This window comes from Athene cunicularia (genome assembly GCF_003259725.1).
Source record: "Athene cunicularia isolate RWA chromosome 7 unlocalized genomic scaffold, athCun1 chr7_part1, whole genome shotgun sequence".
NCBI lineage: Eukaryota > Metazoa > Chordata > Aves > Strigiformes > Strigidae > Athene > Athene cunicularia.
In genome coordinates, this window is record NW_020799107.1 from 12,074,062 (window position 1) to 12,086,274 (window position 12,213).

Genomic DNA, 12,213 nt, shown 5'->3' on the forward strand with positions numbered 1-12,213 from the left:
TTGGGGGGGGTGGGGGGTGGGGTGGGCAGGTCCACCCTGTGTGTACTTATAGACAAGAATCTTTTCTAAATAAATTCATTTTCCTTGAGAGCAGGGGGGTAGAGTTACTTAAATGGTGGTGACTCACAAAACTATACTATGGTAGTAACAGGTACTACTATTCATGTCAAAAAGAGAGGTGAAGAAATTTCAGTCCTAAAAAAAGGGACAAAAATATAAGCCACATGATTTTTTTACCCCCATGAGTTAATCAAATCTGTCTTAATAATGAGTGAGAAAAATAGTATTTCAGTTACACATACTGAGCTTCAAATTAGCATAATTACAACATCTTAGTGGGTTTTTTTTGTTGTTTCCACACCAGTTGCTTGACTTCAGTACTTCTATGCTTACTTTAATCTGTGCTGCTGTCAATATCTGTATTCCCTAGCTAGTGTAAAGCCTATATTTCTGCTACTGCCATTCACTGGGATGGGATTTCATTTTGAACCCACAAAAGTGTTTTGCTGATTCATAAACAATGCAGCCTTGTGATAACTGGGGAAGCTGGGGAAATATTGATGGTAGAAGACACAAAAATGATTTTTAGAAGAAAAACTCCACTTTGAATAGGAATTAACTCCTCTATAGATTAGTTGAACCAACTGTTAAATAAGACTGGCCAAAAAGAAAGCCTTGATGAGCAACAGAAGGAGAAGCATCAGAGAGGACCACATACCCCATGGGACTCCAACAGTCCAACTGTGTGTTATCATTTACTAGAGATCTCGAGTGAATCAGTGAAGCATTGGTTAGAAGAAGGTGTACTGATCTCATCTAGATTTTCAAATTGCTTTTGTCAATGTCCCCCTCTCAAGAAATCCCACATTCTTCCAAACATCACCATCGGATGGGCAAGTGACAGAGTTGGAATTTATACCACTCATATCATTAAAAATAAATCAGGATGGTATTTGATAGAACACCATAATAATTAACTAGTTCTGCAGTGATGACAGCGACTTTCAGAATCATAGGGCTTAAAAAAGAGAGAGGACGGGGTTCTGCCAGAAGGAACATTTTGTTGGGGAAAATTTACCAATACAGGAGAATTATTTATATCAGGAATTTATCATTGCATGAGGCACAGCAAAACTGCATACAGGAGCCTGCCCATCTTCGCCATCTCCTGCAAATCAGTATCATTTCAGAGCAGAAGGCAAATAGAGAAGGACTACAGGGTGTTTGGCACAGGGAGTTTGAAGGAAGTCTCCCAAAAGCTGCTCAGTCTAAGAGAAGAAATCAGAGTATGACTGTGCCAAATACAGGGGGGCGCAGGACAAAGGGAAGCAATTATCTGTCCTGGAAGGAAAACCTGGAGGGTTTTTGTATCAAGACAAGAAATAATTCTGCTTTTCAGGCAGAACTGATATACACGCTGCAGATGACGGCAGACCAAGGACTACACTGCATTAGCCAGAAGCACCTTCATTTTTCTACAGCCTTTCAGAAAGCATTTCCAGGTGGCCCGAGGAGGAGGGAGCTGCCAGCATCCCATGTGTGCGGTGGGAGGGCAGCAGCTGAGTGGCACCCAGCTGCTGGCCAGCCCCAAGCCCCCACAGAAGGAAGGACGTAGAAGCTGAGGGATGCCAGCCTTCACCTGGAGCACAAGGGGTATCTCCCTGTTATTTTGCTGGAAACCAGAGCGAACGTCTGTTTCTTCCCCTGCCCCATTGCAGTTCCACTCCAGCACTGCGGTGCCATCCAAGCTGCCTGCTGCGGTACAGGATGCTATTGCCACCCTCCCCACCTCATGGGGCACATACATACCTGTATGTATGTACTGCCACCACATCCCCCCTACATCTCTGCCACTCTCACACATACACCAACACAAACATAAGATTTGAAGACCACCCCATCATAGGTCCCCAAAAACTGAAAAACAGCAAACGATTGACAGACAGACAAGCACTGCTTCTGTACAGACTATGCTGCATCTGCTCCTGCAATAGGGTGGAAATACCCATTCCCCTGGCACATTGACACAGGGGAGAAAATAACTCAAGACATAAAAGTTGCTTCAGGTTCACTACAACAGAACTACAGAGTGAAAGAGCCATTTAGTGCAATCAAGAGTACCTAAGTGATCTCAGCCACCAAAACAAGGAGCACATCAGTTCCTCTGTGAAAAAAATATGTTATCGAGTGGAATTTAGATTATGCACCTACTTTAGTATCCTTTTACTGTATCTAAATTATTTCTAATCTGAATTTTTTATTCTGGACAAAGTAATGACCATAAATATATATATATATATATATATATGCACGTATTTCATATATATGCATTTGCTGCATGCATTTTCTGCATGAAGTGAAGAAGCAGCTATTGATTCCGAAATGCAGGGAAGTTTAGCTGTTCTCTGAAGGATAACCTATGCAATGTGAACATGCATTATACAAGAAACTAAGGCTTTAGCTTTGTAAGGTGAAAACCTCCAGTAAGAATGCCAGCAGCCTTCTAACACCGATCCAAAAGTCATTTATTCAAAACTATCTCATTGCACACACATTAAAGCAGTATTCACTACCAATTTGCCAGAACAATGTACACTTGAAGTCCAGGAGTTTGCATGCATTTTAAAGTACCAGTGGATACGAAAATACACATTTAGGCTCACTTTCCCAGACTTCTGCACATCTGGGGGGCTGCTGTTTTCAGATCATTCGGAGGGCTCTGCTGTTTCCACATTTCATGGGACAACCACCATACCTCCTTATCAGAGGGACCTATACAGCGCTCAGAACCACCATAGTCATCAACCTTCCCCAACGTTCTGCAGGCACAGAGCTGGTTATGGGTACAGTTAAGACTTATACAAGATGATGATTATGGCTCAACAGCAAGAACAGCAAATACTTTACAGTGGCAGTGCAGCATTCCATTTTAAACAATTCACTCACATTCTGTCAGAACAGTCCGCTGTCTAGTCACTCTTCTGGGTCTCCTAATCAGAGCAAAACCTGCAGCTAAATGGTCAGCATTAGTGCTTCTTACCTCTTCCCAGGCAAAGGGACTATCCTGTCCTGATTAATATGCTTGTTTTACAACTTATGGCCCATTTGAACTGCAGCAATGTACCAAACGTAAGCAAGAAACCACTAGAGGAAGGCAAGAAAGGCATGCAAGCCAGGGAGCAGCATGAATACCAAAGCCAAAACATTAGCTAATACTAAGGAGCTATGTTACACTGAAAGCTACCAGGAGAACAATTCCTTTCCCTGCTTTCTACCACTGCACTATAAAAGCTATGACCTTCAAAATATTGGCTTTTTTTTTTTCTTTAGGATTCAAAGCAGCCTGTTTTGTCCAAGCAGTCGTATAGATCAGGTGATGCTCTGGCAAGAGAATAACAGTCAATAGCCATATTCCTCAACAGAGCTTTTATTGCAAGAATCAAATGTTGTATTTCTAGTCTCTTCCACATTCACTTAAAGCAATCAAGAGCAGCTATTTAGAAAATGTTCTCACAGCTATCAGGGAAGCTTGCTTAAGACTGGAAAGCCAACTTTCTCTTAAAGTAAACCTCTTGAACGAGTTACTGAGGAAAGAATGGATCAAAAGAAGAACAAATGACAACTGTGAATCTGAAGCAGGCTTATGCTGAAAGAGCCCGCAAGGGCACCCCTGATGTTGAGAGAATCTGCACGTTCCCAACAGGGCTGGCAAAACCAGCCTCAAAAGTATTGTGGCTCAGTTTTGATTGAGATCTCACCTGCTGACTGTTACACCAGACCGAACCCTATGTGAAAAGCAGGCGATTTTGCCCAAGAAAAAATGCACACGGAGACCAAAGGAAATAGAAAATGAACAGTGGAGTTGGGAATACTGTCTAATAGCACCAGTTATTATCTGGGCTACAAAAAAACTAGTCATCATGACCTGAAATGCAACGATGGGAGACGTAGGGGGGTGAGAAAAATGTATGGAGTTGTAGGCACACTAGCTATATTTATTTAAGCTAAATTATATTTAGTCCATTCCCAGGAAACATGACCATGGCCTAACGTTCAAAGTTTATATTTCTAGTGTGCTAAAGCTGTCAGCAGAGCAAGGAGCAGATCTGCTGAAAAAAGCAACCACACGAACTTTGTACCTTTGGCAAAGTGGAGTGAGCAGCCTATGTCCAAAGCAAGCCCCCAGGCGACAGCTCCGACGGTGGGGAGGGCTGAAGTCTCCGTCAGGCGATGCGACCCCTCAGCGGGGGACACAGGGCAGCCCACGGGCCCGCTCGGGCACCACGGAGAGCTCCCGCCCCCCTCCCACCCCCCCAGCAGCCGTGGGGGGACCCCGAAGCCACCCGCACCCGTGGATCTGTGGGACAAGGCCTCCCACGGCGCTCCCCGACCCCCCACCCCGGCTCAGCGGGGCTTCAGACCCGAGCGGAGGCGTGAGAAGCTCCCGCACGAGGAGACTGACAGCTGTCAATCACCAACTTGGTCTTCTCAAGTCAATCAACTCTCCTGTAAGAGAAAATAGAAAGTTTGCCACCACAGTCATTTTACTTTCAAAGCAGGGAAAAAAAAACCCAACGTTTCGCTGACTATATCTAGGAATTTGTACACAGAAAAATTAATCTCGACAGCACCAAAGAAAACAAGCAGGGATGACACAGTACAAGAAGTTATATGCATGAAGAATGATGCTAGCTCCCAAAAATATAAATAAATTATCATCTTGGCAATAAATATGAGCCAAAGCTTGAAAGAACTATTTTACTTCCAGGCAAGTTCATTCATAGATCTTATTAACAGCAAACCTGGTTCCTTTATGAACTCAGGAGCAGCAGGAGGAAAAGCATGTAAGAAGATTACATTAATACTATATTTAAGCATATGTAAGGAAAGTGAATGAAATACTGATTATTCACTCACTTAATTCAAAAAAAACAACCCCTTACTAAGAATAGCTTTCAGGCGATAAGAGAAACTAGGCTGCACCAGGAAAAAAACCAGACACAGCTACAGTAGTACTTGCTATCCCTCATTATCCGCATTCATCAGTGCTGAGGTCTATGGAAATCAACTTTGATATAAAAGCATCAACGGGGATAAACCACCCAAAGGCTTTGAGACTAATGCACCCTTTGCACAGACAGGAAGCATTTCCAACTCATTATCATCATGGAAAACAGCAGAGCTGGGTTTAACATAACTTCACAGATTTTTGCAAAGAGGTTCAAAGACACAGAGGGGGGAAAAAAAAAATAAATCAGACTTTGCAGACTTTACTATTATAGAAGAACCTGATAAGTCCTCAGGAAACAGAGGGGAGACTACTGGGCTCAAGCCCCCACCGGTTTGAGCAGATCAGTTACAGAGTTAAGAGCAGATTTTCTGTACTTCCTTGAAAGCTCTTTAGTCTAGGAGACCTTGTCCCTTTGTCTGTACTTTGCCAAAAGCACAGGCACACACGGTCCCAACCAGACCTCCATGCTTTTGCTGCAGTCAGCTGCACTTCTCTGTCTCACATTCTGAGCTGCGAACTCAGCAAAGGGTCCCAATTTAGCTTCCAATTAATCAAAGGCTGAATGATCATTAGTGATTGAGGCACAATCCAATCACAAACTTACCGGTAGCAGACATGCCCTGAGAGCTCATCTCTATGCTCGCCATCCTCCAAAGGGAGCCCAGGCACCCACTCCCAGGTTGCTCCTCCATGCAAAGGGAAGCACAGAGGTGGAGAGAAGCAGGAGACTGCCAAAAGCACGTTTCCAATGCAAATTAAAGTGCTAGCACACACACCCAACACACACCTGCCAGGATCACTGGTTTGAGTTAAGCATTAATTTCCAGCTCCACTTTCTTATCAGAACACAGTATCGCACAACATCAAACTGCAGAATACTGCTTGGTGCTGGTAAGCGGCAGAAGATAAAAAGCATCTGTAAAAATACAACTACAAGAATGTCTGTATAATACACATTACATCCCAGGAAAGCACATCTGCTCTCAGCACTTGAATGATGACTTTGCTGGCTCTAAGAGTGCTTCTAACCAAGAGAGGGGCTGCAGTTCTAGAGAAGACATCAAAGCCAACGTGGCTGAGAAAAATGGAAGTGTCATGCCACACGACTGCTCTGAAAAGCTTAAGGAAAAAAAAAAAAAAAAAAGGAACATGTTTTAGCCTAACTGGAAAAGATTATTCCAGTTTAACATGAAATATAACTGTAATTCATAGTTGCCTGCAGCTCCACACGTTTGAAATGGCACCCAGACTTTGTGCAGACTCCACAGGCAACAGGTCCAAGGTCCTGCAAACCTGCATGGAGTCAGTGTCCAAAAGGAGACATTCAACCAGATTAAAGTTTCAGCCACCAAAACTATCAACATTTAAGTGAGAAAAAAATGCTATTTCTCATACAGATTAAGCAGCTATCACATTAAAACACTCTCTACATAAAACCCCTCAGTAATTTCCATAGTGTGAAAAACCCATAAAACACATGTGCTACAAAGTTCTTTCCAGGGTGTAAACTTGACCAAAGGCTATCAGGATTAAAAAAAAGTGAGTAAGCACCTGACAAAAGAGAAGTCACCTTCTCCTCCTCCTTTGGTCTCCCATGTGAGCTACCTGTGTGTGTCAAGAGCAAGCTTTAAAACTTGGGCAGCAGAGGAGGGCTATAACCCCAGTTCCCCCATGGAGTAGCTTTATTACATGTTTCTCACAAACAAAGCACAGTTCAGCCATCGGCTTATGTTCATTCTTCTCATTTTTCAGAGACTTAAATATACCAGTACCGATCCTCTATCTTTAGCTGTGAAAAACATGGCAAGTCTAAGGACAAAAGCAGAATTAAAATATGTTATCTCAGTCTGGTTTTGATCAATATACATTGTTTCCTTACTATTCTCCTCATAGCATCCAGGGTGGACCATACCAAGGCTCCATCATCCTGAAGGCTGTACTCTTCCCTCAACAGCTGCTGCAAGAACAGAGCAAGCCTGAAGAGATATTTTCCTTCAATACTCTCCCAAGTAATTTCTGCTGCACAAATTTCCTGATTTACAGTTTGTACCTTGGTTTTTATATTGTCCCTAGCTGTCCTCTGCTAGGGATGTCCACATGTTATTTTCCAGCTAATCTGCATGGACTTGCAAACTTTATTAATGAAAACATAGGGCTGATCATCCTTTGGAATTAAAGATCTTACTATGCTCTTACTGGGAGTCATATAAAGACTTTTTTTTTTTTCTTACTAAGTACTCAGTAGCTGTGTTCAATATTTGAGGTGAAAAGCAAAAACTCTTTTTGATTCAGAATAGGTGTTGTAAACAAAGTTTTATAAAATCTGCATCGAAAGAAATAAGTCAGAGAAATTTTTTCCCCTCTAATAGTTTTGCAGCAACTGTGCCCAAATATCAGAGTATAATTAAGCAAGGAAAAAAGTAGCAAAAGTTTAAAGACTCATTTGCAAATAAAGATGAGGAGCTGAGTAAATCAACCTAAATGAAAATCAACCTCATTTTAGACACCCTGAACACTTTCAGCAGAAACCCTTCAGAATGAAAGAGGCAGGTACTGATTATCTCTGCAAATCTCAGAACTTAAACAGATTAAATGGGAAAAAACAGGTGAGGCTGCCTCACAATCCCTATGTAAAAACTTCATTTTCACATGCTACATATGACAAATGAAAGAAACTAATGTTTTCCATACTTGCTTGTTCTCTTTTAGATCAAATTTTAAACTGTTCATCTCTTGCCAGAGTTCATATGACAAAATTAATAGCAGAAAGGAGCAGTGAGAGCCACTGGGAAATTAAAAGAGTGCTAGTGCAAGTAGAGTTTGGAACAAAGATAAATTGGCATTGGTATAGTCCTCAAGCCTAATATTACCAAAGGCCCATCACAAAATTGCTTATGTGACAAAATATTATAGTAACAAAATCGACAGACAGCAAGGTAATCAGAGAATACACCCTGATGTGCAACACTGAACTCATCATCAAATGAAGAATATTTCTACCTTCCTTTAAATTCAAAGCACAGTATATTCCTCCCATGCTTTCCTTTAATGTGAATACTCAGGATACTCAGCATCTTAACCACAAGACTCAAGATATGGGTCCAAGAGCTCCATTCTGTTAAAATCTCTTTAAACTACAAATAAATAAAAAAATAAAAAAAAAAAAAAAAAGTCCTGTTTCAGTGTGTCTCACAAAGGAAAAGCCTCAGAAACCAAAATGGAAAAGAACATCAGTACAAATACCTTAAATTTGTACTGGTGCAAACAGGAAAAAGGCAATACTCTTCAATACCCTGAGCAGACCTTCCTCTTGCATTTCTGCCAAAAGCACTCTGCGCAGAAAAATCCTGACCCAAGCGGTTACATGGCACCTATCAAAGGACATTTTCCCAGACTACTGAAAAAGCCTTTACAGTGAAATTTAAAATCTTCACTCATTTCCCTCCAACTTCAGCCCCAAGGGTCAGGGTGAAGAACAGTACCCAAACCCTTTTGTTTTCTTCTATCATCTATGACAATGCAATATTGCTCATCAGATCACTCCTCACCACTTTCACAAAGGAAAACAAGGATTTTAAGGAAACAGCTTCTACTGGAACTACTTATAAAACTCACTTTCCTGTTTGTCTCCCTACCATGAAGATCCTCTGATGTCTAATATTTGCACTCAGCCAACAACTTTTCTTCCAGCAGAGCACTAACCTGAGAATTTCCTCCATGCAGATTCTTGTCCACACACAACTTCTCAGCACTTACCTCTGCCATCTCTACCCTCTTGTCAAATTTGATGGACTTTTCAATGTGTTGACCATTTTCATTCAGAGGCACTGACAGTGTGATGCTTATGCAATGGGAAATTGAGCTCAGAAACATACAGGTGTGGCAGGAGTTCCCCATAAACATTTGTTCATGAGGCAATTCCGACTTAAAAACATGGAGAGTATCTTCACTTTAAGAGACAGAAATACAGAGACCTAACCCTACAGCACCAGCGAAGAGATTTTTCCCCAAGGAAAACAAAGCACATTTCCTCCTTAAGCTTGTAAGTAAAATAATTAAAATTAATTAAAATTTAAAAAACAACACATCCCACAAAGACAAAGATATAAAACTGTAACACCATGCTATCAAGTACAAAGGAAAGAAGCTTCTGGCCTCCGAGCTTCCTGGCACTTTCACAGATGCCTGGAATCACATATAAAAGCTCAGTAACAACCAACTTCCACCAACACACACGTATTTACCTAAAGCAGCCCAACATTCCCAGACCCCTCTAATCAGCAGATACCCACTGAGGACACCTCTGTAATCAGGTTATTCCCTGTCTCTGCTGGCAGCAGGCTGGCCGTTCATCCAAGGGTACAGCACTGAGTCACAGCCCTCGGCAGCCAACACTGACTCAGGCCCACACTCCCTGCTGGCACAGGAGGCTCAAGGTAAACCAAAGCGCAGCTTTTGTGAAGGCAATGAATTCTCTTTGCACGGGGACAGACAAACGCCATGGCTGACCCAGAGGCACAGGATGTAAAAAGATTCCAATTCCCTTTGCAACCAGATATCCTTGAGAGGACGGCTGTCTGGAGCATCGCTCCAAGACAAGCTCGACTCCCAAAGTAATATCAGTTACGTAGGTTCCTTCTTTTTTTTTTTTTAATTATTATTATTTTTAAATGCGCAGATGTGCTGCTGTTTTGGTCAGCTACAGACCTCTATACTCACAGCTGGCTCCTGCCAGCTTCCAGAGCCTGCTGATGACCTCTTCAAGGATTCAACTTGTGAAAACAAATATTTCTCATACCTACCATACAAAAAACATTCACTAAAAGGACTGAAAAAATGCACTCTGTTGTTAAATGGTAGGAAAGAGCAAAAAACAGCCACAATGTATGCAAATAGGAAAGGAACTGGCTTTAAAGTGTCACTTCATTTGCTTACATAATCAATTTGCAGAGCTTTTTTTTTTTTTTTGGGGGGGGGTGTCACACTACATTTCTACTATAAAGGTATCTCCTTTAAAACCAAGGTACATAAATAACAGCTTCTACTGATAAATACAGTCCAAAACCACAGTTTTAATCTTTGGTACTTAAACTTAAACTGAAATCCATAGCATGGCAGCTGGATTGCTTGAATTTCAAAGGTGCCAAGCACTTATTGGTTTCAGAAGTTGCAGAAACAGCAAGTGCTACATGTCTCTCTTCATCAGCCCATGTCCTCAGACATTCAAGCAGAGATCCTCACCTAACGTGTCAGGGTCTTGTACCCCCTGACCTGATTTCAAATGTAGGAAGCATCACCCTGACAAGCCACGCTCATTGCCAGCACCTGGAGACACTATTTCAGTGTTGCCTAAAATCATCCTGGCACAGAGAAGCTCTAACACACTCATTCAGTGCCTGTGGCTGGAGCAATGCTTTTTACCAGAGGCACACCCACCACTGTCATCCCCAAAACTTCCTCAAGTCACAGATGACACGCCAAAACCACTGATGCCGAGTTGCTTAGAGGGCATGTAGCATTTATGGTGTGTCCCACGGCTCTCCCACACGAGTGTTTGCCATCACCCTGTCTGACAGGAACCCCTCATTACCACACAGGACCTCTGAGCAGGTGACTGCGAACAGATGAAGGCACCAGTGTGGGCTATGCCGAGTGCAGAGATGCTGGAGAGGAGCAGAGCCTGTCCTGGGTGCAGCCCCAAACTGCGACGACCTGTCTGAGCTAGTAAGACCAGGCATTTAGAAGGCTTTACTCACTTAAGTCAAAACACAGTTGGCTTTTAAAAGAGAAAAAAAAGAGTCCTGCTTGTTTATAATAAACAAGATGAAAGTACTCTAGAAGACTTAAGTGCTCGTAGCAAGCAAGAGGCCTTCCACTTGAAGGCTTACGGCACTGTACTTCCATTCCCAAACCACATACAACCCACAAAAGGGCACTAAATTTTCATCAGAGCAGATAAATCTGAATAAGCTAGGTGCAAATATTAAAATGGCCCGGGGTCCGCGAGTGCAGTGTGAGCAAAGCTATGAGACACTTCCTGCTCCAAACACTAAGCACCATGTCGCTATGGTACCTTCTCAGAAAACAAGTCTTCATAAAACAAATTTTCCTCCTGCTGAAAAAGCTGGGATGCTTTCCCTTGAGCTGAAGAGCCAGTGGTTTCACACACAAGCCACACCATTGAAGCCTCAGCCAGCACACTGGCTGCTGAAAAGAAACTTTACAAAGCATGTGTGCATGAGGGTTAGGGGCACAGCTCATCTGTTATGCCCTGATAAACCATATGGCAAAACATGAGAAATTCATCACACAATCCTTCTTCTTAATTACTGAAAGGAAGAATTGCACATTCATGCAGCTGTGCCTCAGCAAACTGGGGGAAGGCGTCCCGAGAGGCCGTCCTTGGGAAGCTGAGTGCTGTGACAAAGAGTGCGGGGAGAGCACACCAGTGCAAGCAGCATGAGCACAATCACGCCTGAGCTGCTCTCCCTTCATCACACAAAAACCCTGGACTTACCAGCAGAGACAAATGCCAGCGGATGGAGCTCTGCACTGAATTAACTGAGGACAGCACCTCAAAGCAAAAGTGATGCACAGTCACCTGTCAAACCTAACTGCTGGCCACATTTCTGTGACTGTGGCAGCATACAGAGCATGAATTTTGTGAAAGACAGGGCTGTTTGACCTTGGGCTACCAGAGGAGTGGTGGGAAGCTTTCTGTCCTGCTGCGCCAGCCCCGAACAGCGAGGGTTACTGAGCTTCTCCTCTGATCATTGCACAACTACACGCCATAAGGGCCAAGAACCACATTATTTGCTGCAGAAAAAAAAAAAAGTTAAACAGACAGAGGATTTGGCAAAACCCCCAAAAGCATCTATCTTGGACATCCTAAAAGTAACAACAGTCATTCAAGACATGACTGTTTATACTACAAGACTCATTACACAGGAGGCCTGCCTATTTTTAGAGGTAGATAGCACTACAATTGAGTGCTAGATAAAACCAAACAATTATTTTAAAAGGGTGTTTCATCACTAATTATTCTAAACATCTTCTGTGCTCTGTAGGTTGGCCTACTGCCACTCTCCAGTATAACAGCTCAGAGAACAACGCTACGGCCTCACTTGTGTGACGCTCGAATGGTGGTGACAGGTAACTTGCACAGCAAGCAGCATGTCCATAAGAGTCCAGCAGCTGGGGCG

General features: G+C 42.7%; 1 protein-coding gene across 2 annotated transcripts in view; it reads right to left on the reverse strand.

Annotated features, from left to right (window-relative positions):
• The window catches only part of ADARB1 (adenosine deaminase, RNA specific B1), an 85,050-nt gene extending 73,331 nt beyond the window's left edge, over positions 1-11,719 (reverse strand). For both annotated transcript variants that reach the window (XR_003398778.1, XM_026852355.1), the window contains exon 1: positions 11,697-11,719. The gene's annotated coding sequence lies outside the window, so the exon portion shown is untranslated. The remainder of the gene's footprint in view (positions 1-11,696) is intronic.
• Between the last annotated feature and the right edge of the window lie 494 nt (positions 11,720-12,213).